Consider the following 12,239-nt stretch of genomic DNA (forward strand, 5'->3'; position numbering starts at 1 on the left):
TAGTATGCGTGTTTACTGATACGTAACTCTGGTTGATGATTCCAGTAGCGAAACTGCTTAAGTCGCAGGTTACGTCGCTAAATGTACGCACAGAAACCTCGCCGAGCCATGACGTTGGCAAGCGTTGCCTAGAATTCTGTTAGAAGAAGTAAATAAACAGGAGCGGAGAAGAGGAGCAAATAGAATAAATAAAAAGTCGAAATTTCTTCGTGAGCCGGGAATCGATCCCGGGTATAGAGGCTCTTGAGGCAATCATCGCAGAACGGACGTTTATGGTAAGCATTTGATTGCGTCGCTGCAGGGGAGAGAAAAGGAAACAAGATAAAGATGGATAGAAAGAAAGAGAATGAAAGAGAAAGAAAACAAGAGCAGGAGAGCATATTCTAGCATATCAAGACAGCTAAGGGTTGTAATATTTGAAAAGATGTGTTAGCACATATACTGTGTATAGAAATGCAAAGGTGTGCATGCGGGTGTTTTATGGCTGTGTGAATCGATGTAAACAAACTGCACATTCCCATGATGTTCCAACTTGTTCCTGTGTGACATTATGTTTTTTATTGTTCATTTTGAGCACTAATAATAATTTTTTTGTTGTTGCACATTTCATTGATATGGAGTGGCCGAGGTAATATTGACCTCAACCTCTCTACAGCAAGACGGCTACAACAAAAGAGAACAGGAGGAGGGGGGGAAGGTGCGTCAAGGCGAGAAGGCGAAAGAAAGAATTGGGGGGCTAAAAGAGCGTAGCCATGTATACACTATATAGTGTGGCACGGTGAAAGGGACATTGAGAGTGAGGAGAAATAAAATGAGGAGGGTAAAGCTACCAGCCTCACTGTATCCGCCATCTTCGCAGCGTTCGCGAGCAGCTGCCCCGGTTCTTTAAATAGCATGCTAGGTTAGATTTCTTAGCAGTGATTTGTTAATCGAGGTGGGCTGAATGGTGCGTGGCACTTTGTGTCTCGTCTAGTCCTTTATTTCCTCACGCTGCAATTATTTTATTCCATCCGGAGCTCCGCCTACCAAAAGTGGAGAAATTTGCTTCCCGATGTGCCTGGTGGAACACGGGGAAAATGAGTACACGTGAATTGTATATCCACCGAGCGATCGCTTGAAAGCTTCTTAAGATATGTTTGTCGTGTTATGCAGTGGTATGTAGCAGGCGCACATGTTAGCTGTATTAGTATACCTTGTTGAATGATCGCGCACCAATACATTTTGCTGTCGCACTGTCATTTCGTCGTTTTCATTACTGTTCTTGCTTTTGATTACCATACCTTGGTTGAATTACTTTTTGGTTGATTGAAGTGTTCCTACGTTTCATAGCTGGCATTTTATCAGTTTCCCGAATCGCTTTGGTACATTTCTGACGTATTTCGTGCACTTATCGAAATGTGGCCCACATGCATTCATTTATTTCAGTCTTAACTTGCAGTGCCGCACATTTATGCATTGAGGTTGATATATATTATGCTAGTTTAGGGACATTCGCTTCTACAATGCCCACAAGCGCGTTGTAATCATTTGTTTTTGAATATTCCGGCTTGTGGTGCTTTTTTTAGTTTTATATGGTCGTTACGCCACAAAACAGTGAAACTTCAACAACACTAGCTTGAGAATAACCACATTCATTTAATATATATTTATGTACATTTAAATACAATCACATTCAGCAGCAAAAGGTCTGGGCCCGAATTCACAAAGCTTTCTCTTTGGCTACGCATTTTCTTAGCCGAAAATTCTCTTATCTGAAGGGATTACTATAGCGCGGGTATGAATTTAACTTATTCGGCACTTAAGAGGGCAAGGAGGACCGACGATAGCCGATGAAACGACAAGAAAAGAAAGAAGTGTGTGCCGATAATATTAAGGTAGCACGCAAAGCGTCTAGCATCGAGAGTATACGATGATAGCCAATGATTTGCTGCATCTAAGTTTCAGTTCCGCGAGCGTCTGCTACAGCGCTTACGGGATGCCGCGTACGTTGTAATAGACGTTTTGGTGGGCGGTGCAAAGCCAAGCACTCGCCTTTAATCAACGACTGTAGCTAAAAAAAATAATTGCTTGATGGCCTTAAGCCACCGAGCAATCCATGCACTATCTCGCCTAGTACAAGTAAACAACACTCCAGGTGCACCACATAAATGAAACCACACATAAATCGATGCATGCAATGTTTGAAAATGTGCCTTGAATGTCTTCCCTTATTTAAAGCGACCACTTACCTTACATTTCATTGAAGCTACGCTGCTACTTAACTAATTCCGTGCAATCTAGCACGGTATAGTGGTGAACGTAAGGGTGTTTTGTACCTATAGTCAAAGGTAGCCTTTGTTACAATATTCTTATTACAAGACACATGAGCGACTTTGGTGCCTGCAGACGAATTGTGCTAAAATAGATAACAGCAGTAATCAAATGAAATTGTGAGCGCAATTTCGCTGGTTTCATGCACCGCGGCATTTTTATAAAGCCGGAATGCGAGAACGTGCATACGCTTACGCTTAGGTATATGTCTACGTGAAATGAGGGAGACTCGTCGGGAGGTGTCTCAGTGCTAATGCTTTTCACAAAACACGGTGCAAATATTTCGTCCAGCGTTGTTTGAGTGCGCAAACAAAGCAAGGGACGTGTATACGAGTCTTGAGGTCGAGAGACGTTATCACACGTGCGAAAAGGATGAAGAGAGAGAGAGAGAGAGACTCTCGTTTTGGCTTCGCGAAAGCTTGAAATTGATAGATAATAAAGACAATTTTCTGGCCCAGCAGACGTCAGGGAAAGTCTCCGCAAAGCAGCGTCAGATGCTCGGAGAGCATAAAAAAGAGGAGTACGCGTTATATGGGAGTGACAGCCACTCAGAAAGCGAGATGAAGTGTGACTGTCCTTAGATGTGAGAATCATTACTGATTAGGAGAGTTGAGTTAATGAGCCAAAACTTTCCTAAATAACGATAATGGAAGCAAACTGAGCATTCATCTAGTGAAAGTGACACTAGTGACAGTGAACTCATAATAAATGATTAGCGTTGTCACAGGCTGTTATATATTTTTATTTTCTTATTTATATTTGGCAAACTATGAGAAGGTAGCCTACGTTAGAGCCGGCTATCCCAACGTCATGACAGTAATGTAAAAGAATAAATAGCGCACGGTTATACAGTCACACGTGGCGGTTTCTATCTTCTAGTAACCTTGGGCAAACGCATTCTAACTATTTTTTATGTTTTCGACAAAGTTTCACCGGACGTTTTTGCATTTGGCTTCATTCGAAGGAATGACGATATATCAGCAATAGGGTGAATGCAAGCACTGCTGCAGTGGACGAGCGGTTACAGCGCTCAACTACAATCTAGGAGTACTTGGTTCGATTCGCAGAATCACTAAGAACTTTTTTTTTTTTGAAGAGGTTGCCCGGCCTGACATTATGCGTGGTGGCGGGTACTAATTTTTTGAGAAGTAGGCTTTCGCACTTGCTTCTTTCACTCCCCTTTTGACCCAAAAGCGCTGTATTGTGCTCCTTCAAAAATTAAACAATTCAGGGTTCATAATTTTTTCCTCCATTCTCTCTTATCGCAAAAGTGTCCAGTGCTGAAATACCGAATTATACCTGGTATATTACTTTTCACGTGTTTGGATATTCGACCAGCAATCAGTCTTCACGGTGTTTTGAAAGGGGGGGGGGGGGTAAACAACAAGAGGGAAAGGCAGGGAGGTTAACCAGGCACATGCCCGGTTCGCTACCCTACGCTGGGGGAATAGGAAAGGGACATAAAGATGAGAGAGAGAGGAAAGAGAAGAGAAAGAGAGAGAGAGAGAAAAGGAGGATTGTCAGTCAATCGGCTGGCGCGTATGCAGCGGTGGCACTACACAAAAGTTAAAGGTCGATCGGCCACTCTCTGTTCAGATGCTACTGGAACACCGTCATCGCCTTTCGTCGGCTCAAAAAGCAGTCAAAGCTTTTTGAGGACTACAGGCCTCTGTGTTTTGAAAAAAATCTACACATGCAGTGAGCTAACTGCTTGCAGCCAAGTTGACTGCCTTTGTAGGGACACGCTTTCGTGCTAATTTGGTGGGCATCATCACATGCAGCAAGACCAAAGAGCACGGACAGTTAGCGCTGACGCGAACACAGTGATTAGTTTGTGTCTTCTCTCCCGCTATTTGTCATGCTACACGCTTCAGTGTAATGTCGCTGTCAATGGTTAAAATGAACTATAGCAGTTAATCGAGTTCTGCTGAGAGGGTCCCCTATTGTCCAGAATGGAACAGAACAATAGCGATTTGATTTGTGTGATAAAAAGATACCCTGCTTTTGGTTACTAGAATAAATGTCTAAACTGAAGTTTATTTTTATTAACAACAGTTCCAGTGCAGATGAAAGGTGCATGGACAAAATTCGTGTATTCAGCTTGACTAGGTTTGTGACCTTAATTGTAATTGCGAACCGGTATCACAGTATGCATAAATATCACACACATATACAACCACGGGTGATAGCTTGCTTATTCTGATTAAAATCGAAAGGTTGAAATCGAGATATTCAACCAACGCAAGGTGTACGAGATATGTCATGTAGAGTAGCTATACTGTAAACTAATCTTCGCAGGTCCGTTCCATTTTACCCAATTTCTTGCCCATGACTGTAGGTTGGTAAATAAAACAACTTCTTCGAACACACATATTCTGTGTAAGGTTACATTTATTTTTATGCAGTACAAAATAAATTGAAATATGTAATGGCTCAAAAGAGAAATAACTAGAAACAAATTCAGCCATATCATTACCAAACTTACTCACCAATGATAAACGGATTCTCATTTAAAAGATACATACATACATACATACATACATACATACATACATACATACATACATACATACATACATACATACATACATACATACATACATACATACATACATACATACATACATACATACATACATACATACATACATACATACATACATACATACATACATACATACATACATACATACATACATACATACATACATACATACATACATACATACATATACGCACACACACATATACATATGTACACCCATACATACATACATACATACACACACTCAGGTGTAAATATTAAAATGAATGGCTATAAAAGAACAATTCTAATAAACTCATTTTGAATATATTACAGAAAGTAACTTACGAGAGAAATCCACCGGCACTGTTATGTCTGAACACGGTGTTTCTCGAACCATCTCGCAAAAGCTTGATGCATAGTTTTCCGCTGATGCCCAGTGACAAGCACTCTTTATAAAAAACACAAGAATAAAGCCCTTGACAATGTCATGCTAAAGAAAAGGGCTGTGCATCAATATTTTGTACATGTCTGCAATATCACTCTATTTACATAGCTTGGCTCATTCACAAGCCACTAACAAAGCATGTTAGGACACTTGGGCTGAAAGTTGGCACAGCGCGAGTAAATTCTAGACAATACATAAATAATACAAATATAAGCTACTAAGCTCCTTGGTGCAAACAGTGTTTATATTGACAGCTATAGGTGCCATTTCGTTTACCCAAAACACTTCTCAAAAGTAGAATCAACTTTATTTAGCTAAAAGTTTCTATTCTGGCGCTTCGTGGTGGCTCAACGGTGGAAGTGACTCTTTCGGCCAAGAAAACAAAGACCAATATTTTTCCAATTTGTGAATTCACCCCATGCTAACATTGAGGCAGCTGGTAGGAGTGCTTTTGGAGAGAGGAAAACACCACATTCCCACCAGTTGTGGCCTTGGGTAGCTACTTCACTTGGACAAAAATGATGAAAAACACTCCCCAAGAAGACTTCAAAGTTTGCACACCAACACAGTTCCCATACAGCTGTCTATTAGTCTGCTTGAAAAATATTGAGTTTACTGGTGGGCAAAGACTGTACACTATGTGAGGTGATGCTCCAGTGCACTGCATGTATGTCTTGCTGCTGGCCTCAACTGCGATGTTGCTCAGTACATATGTGTAAAATAACAACTAATACTGTGCCACTACCAAGTAATTATGGGTCATTTGCATGAAACGGGGACCACAATAAAAGAACACAACATTTGCCTTCACAACGTTCAAAAACTGTAAATAAACTTCCACAGAGTTTTCACAGTTCATCTGAGGATAGTAATATTGGTTGTAAACACATTCTTACTTCCACTAACAAACTATTTTAAGATGCCAGATTCAATATTAGAGTATACCAGCACTTTTGTAGGGCTAAACAATTGATATGTGGGGTTTTAACGTCCCAAAACCACCATATGATTATGAGAGACGCCGTAGTGGAGGGCTCCGGAAATTTCGACCACCTGGGGTTCTTTAACGTGCACCCAAATCTGAGTACACGGGCCTACATTATTTCCGCCTCCATCGGAAATGCAGCCGCCGCAGCCGGGATTTGAACCCGCGACCTGCGGGTCAGCAACCGAGTAGGGTTTAACAATTGTACAGGCACCTAGAAAAAAAAACACAAATGAATGCATGCTATAGCTACATATGAAAAAAAATAAATACTTTTATTTCTAGTCTGAGTAGAGCTGCATAGATGATAAGTCACTTGCATTACATTATGAACAAACCTATCCGAGCAAAGTATACATTTAAAAAGTTACACTTACACAGTAGATAAGTAGACTGTTGAAGGACTGACAGACAGTGGGATAATACCCAAGCACTAAAATCTACTGTTAAGATATACTAGGAGTAGTGATGATCCTCTTCCTTCCAAATAAAATAATCCACATAGATTCACTTCCCAGAGCTTATACACTCATGGCATCATTGGTGCTATACAAATGAGTGTACACTGAAGGATTACATTGACTAAGTACATGATTACTGCATCCATGGCTTTACTTTTTGTACTACAAAGAATGCAAACACAGTTACCATTGGCGACCATGGATGCTGTGATTTCTGGCATGCAAATGTAGAGGCACGCAGGCACTTAACACACCTGTTAAAAACTTCAGCTCAAAAACATTTGCCCACTAACACTACAGCAGCCTTTAAATTAGTGTCATAGTTTGGTATCTTCCATGCAAAATTTAAATAATTTCGAATGCAAGCAAAGGAACTGCTGAATAATGCACTGCTAAGAAGTTAAGCAGCAGCTGCTCCTGACATCATAATGTGCTCTTTCTGCTGTTGTAAACTTTGAGCAGGAGAACAGTCACTGGCAGTCCCTTTATACTTGTTGGTCTTCTGTGCTCTGTTCTTGATACACTGTACATGACCGTGGAGCACCGAACCTCTTGTTACTGCTGGAACTCAGAAAAATACAGATCATTGTTACAACCATGCTACATGCAAGAGTGTATAGTTGTCAATTATGTGCTCATATTTACAGATATTGTATTTTCAGAAGCCAATGACAAGCCTCAACACACACACACAAACAGTGAAGGCTGAAAATATATTTAATATGATACAAGAGCAAAACCACAATGTTATAGATGAAGGCATGAAACTTCTGACAGGCATAAAAAGTCAATAGAGTTTCTTTTATTTCGACTTTACACTAGGTGCGAGAAGTAGACCACAAATAGGTTCACTAAGAAACACAAGTTAGACTGCATTACAACACAACAGCCAATGTTGATAACTTTAAGGCTATCTAACATAGCCAGCTCACCATACCGCATACAGGAGCAAATGGGCAGTCTAGAAGACACAAAGAACTTGTGGATTATGAGTGTGCTTGTTTCTGACATCTATTATTCTAAATGAAGAAAACCTTTCAAAAATGCACTTTATCAGGGGAAATAATCATACACAACAAACACAACGGGCTCCTACAGGTGCCACCAACACTCACCATAATTGTTCATACCAGTGTCTTGCCGGATGGATATGCTGTGTCCTGCACAGAACACCAAAGGAGCGCTCCATGACTTGGATTGCATGTGTGCTAGCTGCATCGCTCTGCTGCTGAAATAGGCTAGCCACAGTCAGAGAAATGAGAAGCCATGGCTTTGAAACACACTGAACGTCACCTTTAGAGATCAACAATGCATACTTAGGTCAGGTACAATTTGTAGAAAAATATATATCACTATGCAATCGTGGTGAACATGTTCGGCTGAAACACAAGCAACAGCACTCAGAGAGAAAAAGCTACATTAGGTAAAAGATGCAGTTACTGGCCTTATGTCATCTGAGGCTTCTTCAATAGGTCTTTCTCCTTGCAAGTTGTGAACGGCCAGGTAATTTTCACCCACTTGCTATTTCCTTCCAGAGCACTTGATCCACAGAGGGAGTCACAAGCTGGAGAGCTCAATAAGGAATCAAAGTATTTATGCTCGTTTCAAAGCACAAGCTTTTGAGTCTCAGATTATTGGAGTTTCATTCATAAGCTGCAGGCTTTCAGCTTTCAACATTCTCAATTATCTTGCAATTTAGTTCTATAAATGTTGAATAAGAATTATGTGTAAGAATATTACAGGTATCCACTGAAAGCAACCATGCTTGGGTTTTCAATTCGTGCACAGTAAGTGGTGTTCACGTAATCGTTTGTATTAAAGAAAAACTATCCTTGCAGCCAGCCGTAGGCACTTTTCTGCCCTCGAAGCTTCAAGCAGATTGCAGTCCTTCAAGATGAGGCTGCCATGCATGCTTCCACGTCACATCCGCTGAATGATAACAGTCCGAGCAGTGACATAGGCTTGCACAGTTAGGGAGACCGTGTCCTTCCTATTTTTGTACAGGTGCTCCAAGTAATGATGAGGATTGATGTGCCAGAATGTGCAACCGATGCATCACAGGACCTTAACAAACCAATCTCTGCGACCTGTGAAGAGCCAAAAACGAGATATTTAAAAACAATCATTAAAAGCACTCACTTCTAATACTTATTTGAGGAAGCTATCACTTCGTTAAAGTGACCAAAGTCTGCTATAATCACTTTGAAATAAACTGAAGCCTCATGTAAAATTTACGTACCGCAATATATATGTCCTACTGAAGTATAGTACTACCGCAGTGGTAATCGTCTATAGAACTAATTTTCCAAAATAACATAAATTTTTAAGTGCAACCTGGCTCCTGAAAAATAAATTCACATTAACTTTCCAACTATCAAACGTGGTCAATCGACAGGCCCAACCTCATAATCAAACAAGAGCTCACTTGTATCAAATCACAAAAAACTTTTTATGTATTTGCTCCATAATATATGTATGTATATAACAGTAGTAGTAAATTTTTCATGCTTCAACTTACCATAGAGAAACATTACATCTGATGGGCTTTAAAACTTGCACACATTATAGAACTGCGTGAATTATAGTACCGGTGAAATTTAGTTCTGCAAGGTGAACTCACCGATGGCAGCATTTAGTGGCCGTCGGTGTCATAAGGAACCAAGTACGGCGAACAGGCAAAGGGCATCTGCAGACTGGAAGCTGCCAATGACAGCAATGAAGGGCTGGCCAGGCGTGCACGTCCATTGATAAAGTGTAAGAACTGGCCATGACCGGCTGTTGTCAAGGCTCTAGTGCCGTGCAAAACGATGGCCAGACGAACTCGGAAACCTGTAGTTAGGCGACATTGGCCTACAACTTCATCCAAAGCAAGGCACCGGTGAAATCTTTGCTTTTTTGGGGGGCTGGGGGGAAGCTTGACGTTCACGGGCTCTCGCTGCCACATAGAACTCTCAATTTCTTACCGAAGAACAGTCTAGGCGCGCTTCCAAAGTAACACGATCCACAACAGAATGTAGCGTCTCGCAGTTTTGGTTGATCACATCACAGCGCTAGGACTATGGTCATCACAAAAAGGAGAAGTGACGACTTAACAAACAAAAGCGCCAAGCTGCCCACCATGACTTCGCAGGGCAAAACAGTTATCAACGCTGTCTTTCAAGTTTCGGTCACACGAGCACAGCTTGTTCACAAGTCTTGGAACGTCAACACAGCACCACTGTTCACAACGAACATCGTTTCACTCCCGAACAGTACATTGCTCTCAAGTAAATAGAAGCGTGCGGGCTAACTAGTGGCGAAGCAAGAACCGAGCGCGTAGTTCATACGTTTCCGTACGTACTTGGGGTCACTCAAGTAACGTGTCAAAACGCTGTCAATCCGAAATGTCGCACAGCACCAAACCGAGAGACTGGAAAGTCAAGCGAACGAACTGTTACCGGCACACAAACACACATTGCAGGCTTCTCGGGTGCCAGTTGTCGTCGATACATCGACGCCGATCCCCGCTTGATAACCACACCGACGCACAGGCTTCGCTGCGCTTCACCGAACACCATTGCACTGCCACAGCTTTCCGCACTGCTTACACGCACCGAAAGAGCTGCTGTAATCACAACACATCCGGTCAAACGCTGAAGTAACTCGTGCGAGAAGCGTTTGCTGAAAGTCGCACCGACCGATATGCTGTTTACGACGCCATGTCGTTTTCGACAACTGCGCAGCACATAAGACGATAAGAGAGCTCTTAGAAAGTACTTGCACTATTTTCACGGCGTGAAAAAAATTTCTCTTATGTGCGAGGGGGGTGATATGACGAACAGGACAGGCGTGCCAGATGAAAGAAGTGTTTTGGCAACGTCACGGAGTGAGCTGATGTAGAGGGTATTGCTTCACAACCAATCACAAGCTGTGCCTGTCGGCCAAGCCGTCGTCTGCTCGCGTTTGTCGTCTGCTTCGATCAGAGCATGCGACAGGGGATTCGCCTTTGCAACGCTATTATTCTCAGGTCAAGTGGTCACTACGTCGCACAAAATACATGTCAGTGGCTCGCTCTACCTTTGAATGATGTTCGTGCGCCAAGTTAAATGGCTGGTAATTGACGCAGGGATGAATTCAGCCAAGGTTTGCTCTAGAATCGTGAGGGTTTGCATATTTTTGGTGTCATACAAAGTTACTAGGGTCATTTCATTTCGATTGCTTGCCATAGTATCACGGTCCATATCGGTGTCTGAACAGTGAAGGTGAAGATGCATGATTTGTTTGTAGTTCCATGCGTAATCATGCGCACCCCTAATACGCTTTGGTTTACAAAGTACGCTTTGTTCCAGATCGTCCCAAAGTGTATCAACAGCTGTATTTCAGAGATCGCAACCATTGGACTGTTAGAGCCAATGAAAGTACACTAGAGCACAAACTTTAGGAACCACTCACTGAAAACTTCCTCTCATTTTTATTTCCAATAGCGTGCAAAGAGTGTGCTCCCATTAACCTCTTTGGTGGTAATTTCCACCAATGAGGCAAGGATCTCGAGTCGCACTTTTAATTGGATGAGATGGGGCGCAACACAACAACATAACAAATAAGGTTGATCCTATGCCATGTCGCGTTCGAATGCACCGACCATTCACGTATCACATTGGTTTTCATCCAACCACAAATCTTTACATGCGTAGTTTTATGCCATTGACGCCCAATAGAATTCTTCAATTACTGCGACTTCGAACTTATTGGACGATGGTGGTTGTCAACACCATCCACTGCGTACAAGGGAAACAACACGCGAAGCTCAAAGCGCCGAAAGAAATAAAAACGCACCAGCAGTCATCAGGCAGCCCTTGATGGGCGTGAATTAACTCAAAACCAGCCAGGGCACCAAAGTATACCGCTGCGGCAGCAGGTTCTAAGTAGCCACATTGTTCCTAAGAGTGGTCCGGACCACTCTTGGGATTTTCTCTCAGCCATGCTGTTTTTACGCACAATTTCGCTTCGTGAATCCACTTACGAGCACTTTTCGGTGACGTAAGCAAATATAGCAACTGCATCACCATCGCTGACATGTTCCCGGGCAGTCACAGCGCGCTTTATTTGCAGCGGCCGATGTGACAACTATGGCCTCTTACGACGTTTTTTCGTTTCGTGAATCGACTTACGCAAGAAAATTTCTCTTGCGCAAAAATGTTTTCGTAAGTTAGTTTTGTGAATCCGGGCCCTGGTTTCTCTTTTGATTTTCATCATTTCTAACTGTTCGACTTTTCCGTCCTAAAACCATTTGCTGAATATTTATTTATTTATTTTATTTACAGAGTTCCTGCAACGCCATAGGGGCATTACCGCAGGGGGTATACATACAAAGTTACAAAATCAATAAGGTTGCTAACATTTCTGTGACAGTACACCTTAACGTTTTGGAAAATAACAACATCAGAAATGATAACAACATCGGAGCACACAAAAATATTTTAGTACATTATGGCACGTGGCAAACAGGAACAAAAGCTAAATAGACATGTC

General features: G+C 41.9%; 1 long non-coding RNA gene across 1 annotated transcript; it reads right to left on the minus strand.

The window, feature by feature from the left end:
• Positions 1-4,683: 4,683 nt before the first annotated feature.
• LOC142765484 (uncharacterized) lies at positions 4,684-10,852 on the minus strand. The gene is made up of 2 exons (XR_012884286.1): positions 7,844-10,852; positions 4,684-7,289 (listed from the first exon to the last, which is right to left on the minus strand). It is a non-coding gene; the product is annotated as an uncharacterized LOC142765484 (long non-coding RNA).
• Positions 10,853-12,239: the final 1,387 nt, after the last annotated feature.

This window comes from Rhipicephalus microplus, chromosome 6, assembly GCF_043290135.1.
Source record: "Rhipicephalus microplus isolate Deutch F79 chromosome 6, USDA_Rmic, whole genome shotgun sequence".
NCBI lineage: Eukaryota > Metazoa > Arthropoda > Arachnida > Ixodida > Ixodidae > Rhipicephalus > Rhipicephalus microplus.